Below are 16,859 nucleotides of genomic sequence, written 5' to 3'. Positions count from 1 at the left end.
GGCAAGATAATCTGCGGTCCTATCCAAAGAATTTCCTTGCTCAGTTAACAAGGTCATGGTCATTTTGGAGTCCATGGGAGGCCAGAACATAAAACTTCATAATTTCAAGCGCTATTCTATTTTAAGCATCATTATGTTTCAGGGAAAATAGTCCCAAATGTTTTTAAACTAATTCTTCATAGCAACTTTCTAACAGTACCCAAATTTATTCAAATTAAGTAGCAAATTGAGACATCCTAGAGCAGATATACTTTCAGTTTTAAATTGCTGCCTTTATATTTTACATATCATTGAATTTTCAAATAATACAATTAGCAAAAATGCAAAAATGTAAGTGAATTGAATTTAAACCGTGAAGCTAGAGGGATAGAAGTTTTTAATCACTAGATGTTCCATAGCATAACTGAATCAAGTTGTTTATGATAATTTTATTACCTCCGCCTTCTTTTTAACAGAGTTATTACATTTTCTCATGATGTATGATATCACACTTTCGAAGCCCTTTCAGTAATTGGAGCTCCATGAAACTGGCTCTAAGGCTCATTAATGTGAAAAATTATCTTAAAAGTTAGGTAAATGTAGTTGTTTCATTTTGGTTTGGAACTGCCAACTATGAAAGATATTTTCTATCTCTCTGACAGTATTTCTGATTAAAGATCCCTCTTTTTTGTCAACATTGTATCTTCATAACGTTCATTTACATTAAACCTATTTGTAACAGGATAGATTTAATTTTTCAAACTATAAATGTGAAAGTGTTCATTTTATTCAAATTGTAAAATTTGTTTCAGAAACCTGATAGCAGGGATATTATCCTTGACTGCTGTTTAGGATCACCTGGGGAATTTGGAGAGAAAATAATTTATATATGGCTGGGCCTGCCCCAGAATATTTAAATCAGAAACCCTAGATATGGGAGCAGGTATTGGTATATTTTAAATGCTCCCACAGGGATGTGAAGTCAGGACTGAACTGCTGGCCTAGAGTAACTCCTTATCTCATTGGTGCAACAGTCTCTGTTGCATTTTACCATTGGCATTCCCATCCTGATGCCTGCTCCACCATAATGCCCTCTATTTCTTCTGTCTCTAACAGTCTTTCAAAATGCTTCTGAAATAGCAATTTACTTTCTTTTCTCTTCTTTTATAACAGTTCTGTAGAGTTGGCAGTACATGTATTATCCCATCTGAAAGTCTCGATTTGCCCAAGGGAGCACAAACAATAAGTGATAAGGCAAGAATTAGGATTCAGGCATTCCTATATCAAGTCTAGTGTACTTCCTGCTGTACCACACCACCTTCCATGCTTGGAACCCAGTGCTGACTTTAGTCACTCCTGGTCTGCACACGAAACTATAGCTTGACATTATCCAAAGAAAATGCAAAGCGGAAAGAAAGGCAACTCATCTTATGTGTAGTTGAGTCCTATTGACTACCTATGTTCACCCCATGACAATTCCTTCAAGGGCCTCGGCAAGACCTTCAACGTTTAATTGTAGACATTTTATCCTACTAAAGATGAGCCATTTTAATAAACAATTAATTCACTAGCTTTAGCCAATTACCAATTAGTTGGAGAGTAGCAGCTAAAATTATGCTCTAGTCTGCTTTTCTCTGTTACTTTGGCCCCTTGTTTCCAAACTCCTCTTCCCTAATTAAAAAAATTCCTAACTCTGACAGCCCTGGCCACCATATCTAGAAAGAAAAACAAAAACCCATACATCCTGACAACATATTTTAAATGTATATAATTAAAGCATTAAAATGAAAGAAAAAATCTATAAGAAATGTTTTCAGAGGAAAGTAATTTGACTTCAAGATCTGTTAACACAGAATTAATTGTTCAGTGACTTTGATTTTCATAAATCAATCCAAAATCTCAATGTTTTCCTCAACAATAGATTTATATTATTTTGCTTGAATAATCCAAATAATTGTTTAACCTGACTATTTCTGTTTATATCTGTATCAAAGCCATTCATAATAATATCTCAATAGTGTAACTAACTCAAGAGATTTCTAGAGATCAAAAAACAAATATTTTAGTTTGTTTAAAAAAGCATATATGTAGTAAAGAAATCTGCAGTGTTCTTCCAAGATGGCCAAAAACAGAAAGCTCCAGTCTGCAGCTCCAGTGAAATCAATGCAGAAAGCAGGTGATTTCTGCACTTCCAACTGAGGTACCTGGCTCATCTCACTGGGACTAGTTAGACAGTGGGTGTAGCCCATGGTGGGTGAACTGAAGCAGAGTGGGGCGTCACCTCACCCAGGAAGTGCAAGGGGTCAGGGAACTCCCTCCCCTCACCAAGGGAAGCTGGAAGGACTGTGCACTGAGGGATGGTGCACTCTGGCCCAGACACTATGCTTTTCCCATGGTTTTCACAACACACAGACCAGGAGATTTCCTCAGGTGCCTACACCACCAGGACCCTGGGTTTCAAGCACAAAACTGGGGAGCCATTTGGGCAGACACTGAGCTAGCTGCAGGAGTTTTTCTTCATACCCCAGTGGCACCTGGAATACTAGCGAGACAGAACTGTTCACTCCCCAGAAAGGTGGCTGAACCCAGGGAGCCAAGTGGTCTAGCTCAGCAGATCCCACCCCCATAGAACCAAGCAAGCTAAGATCCACTGGCTTGAAATTCTCACTGCCAGCATAGCAGTCTGAAGTTGACCCAGGATGCTCGAGCTTGGTGTGGGAGAAGCATCCATCATTACTGAGATGTGAGTTGACAGTTTTCCCCTTATAGTATAAACAAAGCCACCAGGAAGTTCTAACTGGGCAGAGCCCACTGCAGTTTGGCAAAGCTACTATAGCCAGACTGCCTCTCTAGATTCCTCCTTTCTGGGCAAAGCATCTCTGAAAGAAAGGCAGCAGCCCCAGTCAGGGCTTATAGATAAAACTCCCACCTCCCTGGGATAGAGTACCTGAAGGAAAGGGGAGCTATGGGCGCAGCTTCAGCAGACTTAAACATTCCTGCCTGCCAGCTCTGAAGAGAGCAGCAGATCTCCCAGCACAGCACTGGGGCTCTACCCTTCACAAGTGGGTCCTTGACCCCCATGCCTCCTTATTGGGAGACACTTCCCAGCAGGGGTTGACAGACACCTCATGCAGGAAAGCTCAGGCTGGCATCTGGCAGATGCACCACTGGGAGGAAGCTTCCAGAGGAAGGAACAGGCAGCAATCTTTGCTGTTCTGCAGCCTCCATTGGTGATACCCAGGAAAACAGGGTCTGGAGTGAACCTCCAGCATACTCCAGCAGACCTGCAGCAGAGGGGCCTGACTTTTAGAAGGAAAACTAACAAACAGAAAGGAATATCATCAACATCAGCAAAAAGAACATCTACACAGAAAGCCCATTTGAAGGTCACCAACATCAAAGACCAAAGGTAGATAAATCCACAAAGATTAGGGAAAACAAGCCCAAAAAGGCTGAAAATTCCAAAAACCAGAACGCCTCTTCTCCAAAGATTCACAACTCCTCACCAGCAAGTGAATAAAACTGGAGAATGCGTTTGATGAATTGACGGAAGTAGGCTTCAGAAGGTTGTAATAACAAATTCCTCTGAGCTAAAGGAGCATGTTCTATCCCAATTCAAAGAAGCTAAGAACCTTAAAAAAAAGGTTAAAGGAATTGCTGACTAGAATAACCAGTTCAGAAAAGAACATAAATGACCTGATGGAGCTGAAAAACACAGCACAAGAACTTCATGGAGCATACACAAGTATCAACAGCTGAATCAATCAAGCAGAAGAAAGGATATCAGAGATTGAAGATCAACTTAATGAAATAAAGCGTGAAGGCAAGATTAGAGAAAAAAGAATGAAAAGGAATGAACAAAGCCTCCAAGAAATATGGGACTATGTGAAAAGACCAAACCTACATTTGATTAGTGTACCTGAAAGTGATGGGGAGAATAGAACCAAGTTAGAAAACACACTTCAGGATATTATCCAGGAGAACTTCGACCACCTAGCAAGACAGGTCAACATTTGAATTCAGTAAATACAAATAATACCACAAAGATACTCCTTGAGAAGAACAACCCCAAGACACATAATAGATTCACCAAGGTAGAAACGAAGGAAAAAATGTTAAGGGCAGCCAGAGAGAAAGGTCGGGTTAACCACAAAGGGAAGCCCATCAGACTAACAGCAGATCTCTTTGCAGAAACCCTACAAGCCAGAAGAGAGTAGGGACCAATATTCAACATCCTTAAAGAAAAGAATTTCAACCCAGAATTTCATACCCAGACAAACTAAGCTTCATAAGTGAAGAAGAAATAAAATCCTTTATAGACAAGCAAATGCTGAGAGATTGTGTCACCACCAGACCTGTCTTACATGAGCTCCTGAAGGAAGCACTAAATGTGGAAAGGAAAAACTGGCATCAGCCACTGCAAAAACACCAAATTGTAAAGACCATCAACACTATGAAGACACCGCATCAACTAGTGGGCAAAATAACCAGCTAGCATCAGGATGACAGGATCAAATTCACACATAATAATATTTACCTTAAATGTAAATGGGCTAAATGCCCCGATTAAAAGACATAGACTGGCAAATTTGATAAAGAGTCAAGACTCATGGGTGTGCTGTATTCAGGAGACTCATCCCATGTGCAAAGACACACATAGGATCAAAATAAAGGGATGGAGGAAGATTCACCAAGCAAATGGAAAGTAAAAAAAAGCAGAGGTTGCAATTCTAGTCTCTGATAAAACAGACTTTAAGCCAACAAAGATCAAAAAAGACAAAAAAGGGCATTACATAATGGAAAAGGAATCAATGTAACAAGAAAAATTAACTATCCTAAATACTTATGCACCCAATTCAGGAGCACTCTGATTCATAAAGCAAGTTCTTAGAGACCTACAAAGAGACTTAAACTCCCACACAATAATAGTGGGAGACTTTAACACCCCACTGTCAATATTAGACAGACCAACAAGACAGAAAATTAACAAGGATATTTAGGATTTGAACTGAGCTCTGGACCAAGCAGACCTAATAGACATCTACAGAATTCTCCACCCCAAAGCAACAGATTATACATTCTTCAAAAAAAAAGCCACCTTAGCTTTTTTCCAGTCTAGATCTTAAATTTTTTCCTCCTCTTCCCCAAAAATAGCATGAATGTGGATCCAGCTTGTCCACAAAGCCTGCCTGGCTCCAAAGCATCTGACTATAAAGACTCTTCACCTACACCTGTGATTTGTGGGCCTGAAGAAAACTATCCATCCTTGCAAATGTCTTCTGCTGAGATGCCTCACACAGAGACTGTTTCTCCTCTTCCTTACTCCATGGATCTGCTTATTCAGGACAACCCTGATTCTTCCACCAGTCCCAAAGGCAAACCACCCACTTCTGCAGAGAAGAGTGCCACAAAAAAAGAAGACAAGGTCCCCATCAAGAAACAGAAGACCAGAACTGTTTTCTCTTCCACCCGTCTGTGTGTACTCAGTGATGATTTCAGAGACAGAAATACCTCAGCCTCCAGCAGATGCAAGAACTTTCCAACATCTTGAACCTCAGCTACACACAGGTTATGACCTGTTCCAGAACCAGAGAATGAAATCTAAGAAGTGGCAGAAAACAACTGGCCAAAGAATAGCAATGGTGTGACTCAGGCCTTAGTACCTACCTACCCCAGCCTCTACTCTTCCTACCACCAGGAATGCCTGGTGAACATGACTGGGAATCTTCCAATGTGGAGCAACCAGACCTCGAGCAATTCAACCTGGAACAACCAAACCTGGAACATCCAGTCCTGCAACAACCACTCCTGGAATGCTGAGACCTGGTGCACCCAGTCCTGAAACAATCAGGCCTGGAAGAGTCCCTTCTATAACTGTGGAGAGGAATCTCTGCAGTCCTGCATGCAGTTCCAGCCAAATTCTCCTGCCAGTGACTTGGAGGTTGACTTGGAAAGTGCTGGGGAAAGCCATATGTAACACAGCAGACCACTAGGTATTTGAGTACTTCAGAAACCATGGATTTATTCCTAAACTACTCCACGAACATGCAACCTGAAGATGTGTGAAGATGAGTGAAACTGATATTACTCAATTTCATTCTGAGCACTGGCTAAATCCTTCCTCTCCCTCCTCCCCTCTCTTATCTGATTTCTCTTGTTTGGAAACCACACGTCCTGGTTTCCATTATGCCTATCCAGTCAACTTGATGGAGGGTGGGGTATGGTTGGAGCTTAATCAGAGAGGTTTCTTTCTTTTTTCCTATTGGAGCTTCCTGGAGAAAAGACATTTTAATAACCCTGGCTGCTAAGGACAACATGATAGAAGCTGTCTCTGGCTATAGATAAGTAGATCTAATACTAGTTTGGGTATGTTTAGGGTTTAGAATCTAACCTCAAAAATAAGAAATAAAAGTACAAATTCGTATGATGAAGGTATATTCCTATTGTTTGGGACTGGGAGGTTTTACTTACTTTTTAAAAGACTATTGAGGCTGGGTGAGGTGGCTCACACCTATAATCCCAGCACTTCTTTGGGAGGCCAAGGCAGGAAGATCACCTCAGGTTAGCAGTTTGAGACCAGTCTGGCCAACATGGTGAAACCCCATCTCTGCTGAAATACAAAAATTAGCCAGGCATGGTAGCAGGCACCTGTAATCCCAGCTACTTAGGAGGCTGAGGCAGGAAACTAGCTTGACCCCAGAAACTGGAGGTTGTAGTGAGCTGAGATTGCACCATAGCATTCCAGCCTCACTTCTATTGCTTGGTGACAGAGCCAGACTCCATCTCAAAATAAAATAAAATAAGACAAAATAAAAACTCTTTTGAGGTGACAGGTGAAGGGTTAAGCTGTGACATACTTCATTGATTTCCTCAGCATTTTGGGGCTCTCTTTTACACTAGCCCCTATTTTGTTGGTTATGCTAGTATTTGTGGAAAGAGGTCTTGTATTTGTTGCATTACAATGACATCGGTACTACTTTGGCTAGTTTAAGTACAAATGAATAAAACAACCACTTTTCCTTTTTTTTAAAAAAAATACATTCTTCTCAGAACCATATTGCACTTATTCTAAAATTGACCACATAATTGGAAGTAAAACACCCCTCAGCAAATGCAAAAGAACAGAAATCATAACAAATGGTTTCTCAGACCACAGTGCAATCAAATTATAACTCAGGATTAAGAAACTCACTCAAAGCCACACCAATACATGGAAACTGAACAACCTCCTCCTGAATGACTACTGGGTAAACAATGAAATTAAGGCAAAAATAAATAAGTTCCATGAAACCAATGAGAACAAAGACACAACATACCAGAATCTCTGGGACATAGCTAAAGCAGTGTTTAGAGGGAAATTTATAGCACCAAATGCCCTTCTCAGAAAGTGAGAAAGATCTAAAATCGACACCCTAACATCACAATTAAAAGAACTAGAGAAGCAAGAGCAAACAAATTCAAAACTAGTGGAAGATAAGAAATAACTAAGATCAGAGCAGAACTGAAGGAGATAGAGACATGAAAAACCCTTTAGAAAAATCAATGAATCCAGAAGCTGGCTTTTTGAAAAGATTAACAAAATAGACCGCTAGCCAGACTAATAAAGAAGAAAAGAGAGAAGAATCAAATAGACACAATAAAAAATGATAAAAAAGGATATCACTACTGATCCCACAGAAATACAAACTACCATCAGAGAATACTATAAACATCTCTGCACAAGTAAACTAGAAAAACATGAAGAAATGGGGAAATTCCTTGACACATACACCCTCTCAAGACTAAACCAGGTAGAAGTCAAATCCCTTAATAAACCAGTAATAAATTCTGAAATTGAGGCAGTAATTAATAGCCTACCAACCAAAAAAAGCCCACTATCAGATGGATTCCCAGCTGAATTTACCAGAAGTACAAAGAGGAGCTGGTACCATTCCTTCTGAAACTATTCCAAACAATAGAAAAAGAGGGACTTATCCATAACTCATTTTATGAGGCCAGCATCATCCTAATACCAAAACCTGGCAGAGACAAAACAAAACAAAAAAATTTTAGGCCAGTATCCCTGATGAACATCAATGCAAAAATCCTCAATAAAATACTGGTAAACCAAATCCAGCAGCACATCAAAAAGCTTATCCATCATAATCAAGTAGGCTTCATCCTGAGATGCTAGGCTGGTTCAACATATGCAAGTCAATAAACGTAATCCATCACATAAACAGAACCAATGACAAAAACCACATGATTATCTCAATAGATGCAGAAAAGGCCTTCAATAAAATTCAACACCTCTTTATGCTAAAAACTCTCAACAAACTAGGTATTGATGGAACATATCTCAAAATAATAAGACCTATTTATGACAAACCCATAGCCAATATCATACTGAATGGGCAAAAGCTGAAAGCACACCCTTTGAAAACTGGCACAAGACAAGGATGCCCTCTCTCATCACTCCTATTCAACATAGTATTGGAAGTTCTGGCCAGGGAAATCAGGCAGGAGAAAGATATAAAGGGTATTCAAATAGGAAGAAAGGAAGTCAAATTGTCTCTGTTGGCAGATGACATGATTGTACATTTAGAAAACCCCATAGTCTCAGCCCAAAATCTCCGTAAACTGATAAGCAACTTCAGGCAAGTCTCAGATACAAAATCAATGTGCAAAAATCAAAAACATTCCTCTACACCAATAACAGACAAACAGAGAGCCAAAGCATGAGCAAGCTCCCATTTACAATTGCTACAAAGAGAATAAAATACCTAGGAATACAACTAACAAAGGAAGTAAAAGATCTCTTCAAGGAGAACTACAAACCACTGCTCAAGGAAATCAGAGAGAACACAAACAAATGAAAAAACCTTCCATGCTCATGGATAGGAAGAAACAACAGCGTGAAAATGGCCATACTGCCCAAAGTAATTTATAGATTCAATGCTATTCCCATCAAGCTACCATTGACTTTCTTCACAGAATTAGAAAAAACTACTTTAAATTTCATATGGAACCAAAAAAGAGCCCATATAGCCAAGACGATCCTAAGCAAAAAGAACAAAGGTGGAGGCACCACATTACCTGACTTCAAACTATACTACAAGGCTACAGTAACCAAAACAGCATGGTACTGGTACCAAAACAGACATATAGAACAAGGGAACAGAACAGAGGCCTCAGAAATAATGCCACACATCTACAACCATCTGATCTTTGACAAACCTAACAAACACAACCAATGGGGAAAGGATTCCCTGTTTAATAAATGGTGTTAATAAAACTGGCTAGCCATATACAGAAAACTAAAACTGGACCCCTTCCTTACACATTATACAAAAATTAACTCAAGATTGATTAAAGATTTAAATGTAAGACCATAAAACCATAAAACACCCTAGAAGAAAACCTAGGTAATACCATTCAGGATATAGGAATGGGCAAAGACTTTATGACTAAAACACCAAAAGCAATGGCAACAAAAGCCAAAATTGACAGATGGGATCTAACTAAACTAACCAGCTTCTGCACAGCAAAAGAAACTATCATCAAAGTGAACAGGCAACCTACAGAATGGGAGAAAATTTTTGCAGTCTATCCATCTGACAAAAGGCTAATATCCAGAATCTACAAATTTGTAAGAAAAAAACAAATAACCCCATCAAAAAGTGGGTGAAGGATATGAACAGGCATTTTTCAAAAGAAGACATTTATGCAGCCAACAAACATATAAAAAGCTCATCATCAATGGTCATTAGAGAAATGCAAATGAAAACCACATTGAGAGACCATCTCACTCGAGTTAGAATGCGATCATTCAAAAGTCATGAAACAACAGATGCTGGAGAGGATGTGAAGAAATAGGAATGCTTTTACACTGTTGGTGGGAGTGTAAATTAGTTCAATCATTGTATAAGACAGTGTGGCAATTCCTCAAGGATCTGGAACCAGAAATACTATTTAACCCAGCAATCCCATTACTGGGTATACATGCAAAGGATTATAAATCATTCTACTCTAAAGACAAATGCATATGTATGTTTATTGCAGCACTATTAGCACTATTTACAATAGCAAAGACTTGGAACCAACCAAAATCCCCATCAATGATAGACTGGATAAAGAAAATGTGACACATATACACCATGGAATACTATGCAACCATAAACAAGGATGAGTTCATGTCCTTTGCAGGGGCATGGATGAAACTTGAAACCATCATTATCAGTAAACTGACACAAGAACAGAAAACCAAACACCACATGTTCTCACTCAAAGTGGGAGTTGAGCAATGAGAACACATGGACACAGGAAGGGGAACATCACACACTGGGGTCTGTTGGGGGTTGGGGCACTAGCGGAGGAATAGCATTAGGAGAAATACCTAATGTAGATGACGGGTTGATGGGTGCAGCAAACCACTATGGCACATGTATACCTATGTAACAAACCTGCATGTTATGCACATGTATCCCAGATCTCAAAATATCTTTTTTTTAAAAAATGAAGTCTTACAGATTGAGTCTCATTTATTGGCTAGTGATAAGCTAAAAAATGAATATCCCTGCCTGTCCAAACATAGCAGAAAAGGGGCAAAAAGTTCCCTACAAGCACTACATAAATTGGTGTGGAAATATCAATGAAGAGTGGAAATTATGTGCCTAGTTCCAACGCTTCTCTATGTTGCCTTAGTTTCCTCATCTATAATATAGGGATAATATAAGTTTTTGCTATACAGAGTTGTTGTGAAAATTAAATGAAGTAATGTATATAAAGCCTTGTAACTGCCTGGTACACTGAACAAGGGCTACCTACCTAAGTGTAGGTAGGACTTGTATTATCAGATTATAGGCATTTGCTATTTTTAATTCTACCTTCCTGATTCTTGCTCTCTCCAAGATTGCTTCACAGCCAGAATATTTGTTTTCAAATTCTGAATTCATTTTAAGTACATGAACTTACATTGAAGAATGACTATACCAGGTTCATATAGCCAATATGTAGGAGTCCCAAAAGTGGATGATGATGTACATTAAAGAAACCTCATTTATTGGAATGACTGGATTCGTTAGACAGATGTGCAGAGCATTGCTCCGCTAAAGATAAGGTGATTCCTAAGATGTTCCCAATGATTTCAGAACTCCTTACCCTAAGCACACAGATACACACTCATACTCTACCCCATGCCACACCACACACACCAGAAAACACACATGCACACATACATACACACCTCATACACCAGGCAACACACGCACACATACACACACCACCACTACCACATACACACACTGCCAAAGACTTTTGTAGCAATAAGAAGGGAATAGGCTGAAACTGGAACATATAGGCTTGGGGCAAAATTTTAACAACATCTCCACTGCTTTAGATTTATATTACTTCAGCCAATATTAAACACTCTACAAGACACATTCTTTCATTTGATACTGACTTCAATCTGTGACTTCCCTCTTAAGAATTCCAGAACTCTTTGACCCTATAATAAAGCCTTCTGACCTGCAGCCTCCTGGAGAGACACATAAAAAATTTGTGAAAGACTTGATGATAATGAATGCTATCCTAAATGCTCCACAAACATGATTGAATTTAATCTTCACAATTAACTTTTTGAGGACTGTTTAGTGAATGAAGTGCGTTTTGAATTCAGGCTGACTTAGACTGTACAAGCCCATATTTCTACTCCTGCCTCAGCCTCCCAGGTAGCTTTGACTACAGGCGTGCATACCACCATGGCCCAGCTAATTTTTGTGGTTTTTGCAGAGACAAGGTTTCAACATGTTGTCCAGGATGGTCTTGAACTCCTGGGCTCAACCATCCTCTCGCTTTAGCCTCCCAAAGTGCTGGGATTACGAGCATGAGCCACCACACCTGGCTTAAAACAACTGATCTCTTAAGCATGACTTGAGTTATTCAAAATTAACCAACTAAATAGTGGGAATAGAATTTCCTGCTTTGGGACAGAAAACAACTTGATACTTTGTACCCAAACACATAACTCATTCAAATCCTATAATATCCATTTCTTCCAAGCAGAATGAAATTCTATCAGTTGTAGCTCATACCCTCTTTTATTACAAGAGATGAATAAAATAGATTTGTGCATTTTTTGGGATTTAAAGCCTAGCAATAGAATTATAGTCTTTATACCTTTTGACAATGACCCTGATACTGCATAAATGTCACCAGTGAATGAAAACTAATAAGAGTTCTTCCAAGCTAAAAAGCAGCAGCTGAATACCACTAATTAAGCAATGAAGCTAACAGTACCATTAAAAACACTGGCAATAAATGTATTCACAGGGAAGACAAATAAAGAATAAATGCAGCAAATCAACCATTGTAGAAAAAAATGGCAAATGCTGAAATCTTCCCCTATTACACAAAAATTTTAAATAAGCATTTAAAGTATTTATTTTATTACTATATGATGATTACTTCTATCTCAGTACAAAAGTAATTTTCATAGCCAACACATACCCCCAAATGCCCAAATGCATCTTTAACACATATTGATGGTTGTTGAGTTTAGAATTAGTGGAGCTATGCCTAGGCTCAGATGGCAAACAGCTAGAGTTGACATTCAGGTATGCCAATAATCATAGACCAGTTTGTAAGATCACAGTTATCCAAATGATCGAGAAGGAAAGAAAAAAATGAGGTTTTGTTTGGATTTGGGAGAAATAATTGCAATTCAACTTTGTTAACCTGGCCAAGTTATTCTTCCACACAGACTTCTATTCTAGTCAAATTAGATGCTACATAAAATCCTAAGGATTCAATTGGGACCATATGCCAATTTTATCCTTAATATGGTCTGATTCAGGAGAGACTAAGTGGAAAAAAAGAAATGCTGTTAATTTGAATATAAACCTATCATAGCTGGGTATCTATCTGAAGGGTGCCACAGGCATCATTGCTGTTGTCAGGGAGCATTTGCCCCAGAGTGAGTGTGGGATGAGAAATGTGAATCTGCTCTCACCCCCACCTTGGCTCAGTTTTCCTGTGTCTCTTGAGCATCTCACTTGTTATGGACTATTTAAGGGACTTTCAAGGGTAATTTGGTAAATTTAACTTTATGTGATTTTTGCCTTACATGCCCTCTTTAGAATCTAATTGTTGTAAGGAGATCTTTAAAACTGAAGGTGAGTTTCTCTATGATAATGTATATTTTATGTAAAGGGGCTGAGGATTTTAATATAGTCTTAATAGTTTGAGTTGGGGTAAGTACTAAGCTCTATAGAAAGAAATTTGCACATGTTTGTAATATTTCATTGGAGGAATAGATAGAAATGGTGAAACTAATATTAGAATAAGAAACAGCAAACTAATACTAGAATAAGTTAAGACAGCTAGGCCTAACTCTGAAATTAATTATATGTGACCTTGAAAAGTCACTTATAGTTTATTTACCTTACAAAATAAGGAAGTGGGAAAGAAAGAAACAAAAGAAAAAGTGAGGATCGCAGAATCCAACACCTTTTTTATGTCACTAGGAGTAAACAGTTTCTTCTTATACCAAGACCTGAATAATAAAGAGCTACCTCCAAACACAGTGCAGGGTCATTGCAGATCCTCAATGGACAAGCATAAAACAGGCCTGACTCCACAGAACGGGATGATCAAAATCTCCTAGGCTTCATGCAGAGGGAAGTGGGGCTTAGAAAGAGCACAAAACTATGAAAACAATTAGCTACAAAAATGAGTATGTATTTTGAATGAGTAAAGCTATTAAAATAAGTTGCAAATTTTAGAAGCTCTTGAAGAACAAACTGAAGATCAACTTTGAAAATAAAATGAGTTATTTTGCTTCCAAGGCAAAGGAGAGCCTAATAAATCAAGAAACAAATTCCGTGGGACCCTCAGAGCTAAACAGCAAAAGAAGAAGTATCTTCTATGTTGGGGGGATTCCTAGACAAGTTCTGATCACTTAAGGACAGGATGGCAAACTCTTTAGAACTGATCATTGTTCCCTCCATTGCAAGAGACCCAGTACACTTTCAAAGAGGCCAGGCATCTCTGTTAGGCACAGGGTCACATGGGAGGAACTTCCACACACTTACACTTAGGAGTTGGTAAAACTTTCCTGTAACAATACAAATAGCCTTAGTTGTCTTTCATGTGACAATTATTTTGTAACATAAATTCTAAAATCAATATTTTCTCAATTTTATTTTATAATTAAAATCAAATTATATGGATCAGTTGCACAATAATATGAATAGACTTAACACTACTGGACTGTACACTTAAAAATAGTTAAGATCATTAATTTTATGTTATGTAATTTTTAGCAGAATTAAATTTTTTAAAAAAATTTTAATAAGCAACAATAATTTAGAAAAGTTTCTTTCAGCTTCACTATTCATTACTGGTAATGTACATTTTTAGGATTGTTATGAAATTGGGTCAAACTGTGTAAGTGAAGCTCTTTTGAGTTTGGCTGTGCAAAAACACACAATAATAATAATAATCTTAAATACTCCAGATTGTTGACTCTTTTTACCTAGTTTGAAGTTGATGGTCTCACTGTAGCTGTACATAAGTTTTATCGCCAGCTATGTCAATATTTATGTCAAAATACCAAGAAATCTAAATCTTTTTCCAATGTTTTCATATGCTTCATTCCTCTTCATTAATTGAATTATCAAAAATATAAAATCCTATTTATTATCTCTTCCCAAAATGTATCTCTTCCCCTAATTACCATCAATTACTGCTTTGGATGTGATTATTTAAATATTATACTTTTTTTTTTCTGTAGCCCAAGCTGGAGTACAGTGGTGTGATCTCGGCTCACCGCAACCTCCACCTCCCAGGCTAAAGCAATTCTCGTGCCTCAGCTTCTGGAGTAGCTGGGAGTACAGGTCTGCACCACCATACCTGTTTAATTTTTTTTTTTTAGTAGAGATAAGGTTTCACCATGTTCCCCAGGGTGGTCTCAAACTCCTAAGCTCAGGCAATCCGCCCACCTCGGCCTCCCAAAGTGTTGGGATTACAGACGTGAGCCAGCGTGCCTGGCCAATTTTCAAAAAATATTCTATCTTTCTCTGACTATCCTGTTAGCTCTCTAAAATTTAAATTTAAAGATGATGAAAGAAGGGTTTATTGAATCATTACAAAACATTTTTCCAAAATGCAGTTCAAATGGAGTATTTGACCTTTATAAATTACTTTGAACAAAGGGTTTTAAAAACCTATGTAGTGTTTTGGTTTCTCTTTCATGTGTCCTTAAGTCATTAAACCCAAGTTGCAAGGCATGAACCACTTTCAAGTTCAAATCATACCATTACCCGCTGCCCCCAAAGACAATCCAAGTTTACCCTAACCAAGCAAAGAACAAGAAATGAAAAAAGGGCAAAACTCTCTCCTGAAGTAGTCCACACCCTCTAAAACTGTGGAGGTGGCAGTGCAGGGGGAAGAGAGGAGAGCCACCAGATGCCAGCACCTCCCACTGAGCAGAGTTAGCACCAAGATTTGGGAGACAGGAACAGAGGTGATCTTTGCTGCACAGCATCCAGGGAAAATGACTTTCAGGCAGATATGGCCTTTCAAAGGGAGGTTCCTGAGAAAGGAAAAGACAATTAACTATAGTTTTTTAGTAATAAAAGAATTCACCTCACGGTGGCTCACTCCTGTAATCCCAGCACTTTGGGAGGCTGAGGAGGGCGGATCACAAAGTCAGGAGTTCAAGACCAGCCTGGCCAACATGGTGAAACCCCATCTCTACTAAAAATACAAAAATTAGCTGGGTGTTGGTAGCGCATGCCTGTCATCTCAGCTACTCAGGAGGCTGAGGCAGGAGAATTGCTTGAACCCAGGAGGCAGAGGTTGCAGTGAGCCGAGATCACACCATTGCACTCCAGCCTGGGTGACAGACAGACCCCATCTCAAAAAGAAAGAAAAAAATCACCTTAAAAGCTCCCAGTTTCCTGCCTTTTGAGGGTAAGAGCCATCCTGGGATCAGAGCAGTCTCCAAGGCCTTACCAGACCCTTCTCAGCAGATTTTCTTGTTCTCTATAATTGAACCATTTATGGAAATACCTACAAACCAAGTAACTATATCCTGCTAAACCCAAACAGATTGTATCCCAACTCAACTCCCCCTTAGCTAAATGCTAAAATGCGCATAACCATTTAAATACTACCCAACAGGAAGAGAACTTTCCGAGTAGTCAGAATGAGATGTCAAAAGTTCTTAACCAAATGCAAGAAAATTGGCTTACTTTTGCAAATAGTTTTAAATCTATGACCATATGAACCCATTCCTAGGGCCCCCTTTGGAGATCTGAATGGGACCAAGACAAGCAAGTGGCCCTGGGACTCAACTTTGTATTCACAGTAGGTCCTCCTGTTTCAGACTCCAAGCATCTGGAGAACAAGAACTACACCTTTTCTATTTCATATACCCAACTCCTCACACAATGCATGGTGCAAGTGGGAGTCTACATAAAATATTCAATGGATAAATGGAGTAGCGGTGATACAAATGAGACCCAGTGTTAACAAGAGGAGGCAATCAACTGCAAGATCAACTGCCAAGACAAAAACTGGGACCAAGGAAAACTTCTGAGATAAAATGATTTTTAAGATTAATGTAGTAGATATTTCCAAATTTTTTTTTTTTTACCCTTCATCTGACCTCTCCTTCCTAAACTTGAGAGTTAGCCTTCAGTTGAGTTGTGTGAGAGGTTATGCTCTGCCACTAATTACAGAAACAAAAAAGGCCACCTACCTGCTTTCCCTGACTTTAGGAGGCAGAGTTACAGGAACATGAACTAACCTCTGTCAGTAAAATACAACCACCAGGGACGCATCTGGAGTTAATGATCGAATCCATTCTAGGAGTGGAAAGAACATCTAGTGTCCAATGG

The 16,859-nt window shown here is 38.9% G+C and overlaps 1 long non-coding RNA gene and 1 pseudogene across 1 annotated transcript in view; both read left to right on the top strand.

The window, feature by feature from the left end:
* Positions 1-16,625, top strand: part of LOC105710722 (uncharacterized) — a 125,151-nt gene extending 108,526 nt beyond the window's left edge. Inside the window, exon 3 of the long non-coding RNA XR_001105855.3 lies at positions 16,328-16,625. This is a non-coding gene — a long non-coding RNA (uncharacterized LOC105710722). The remainder of the gene's footprint in view (positions 1-16,327) is intronic.
* Positions 5,135-6,045, top strand: LOC105711520 (homeobox protein NANOG-like; annotated as a pseudogene).
* Positions 16,626-16,859: the final 234 nt, after the last annotated feature.

Source organism: Aotus nancymaae, unplaced genomic scaffold (genome assembly GCF_030222135.1).
Source record: "Aotus nancymaae isolate 86718 unplaced genomic scaffold, 86718_ANA_hifiasm-v0.15.2.pri h1tg000033l, whole genome shotgun sequence".
In the NCBI taxonomy this organism is placed as follows: Eukaryota; Metazoa; Chordata; class Mammalia; order Primates; family Aotidae; genus Aotus; species Aotus nancymaae.
This window is presented reverse-complemented; position numbering and strand designations above follow the sequence as displayed.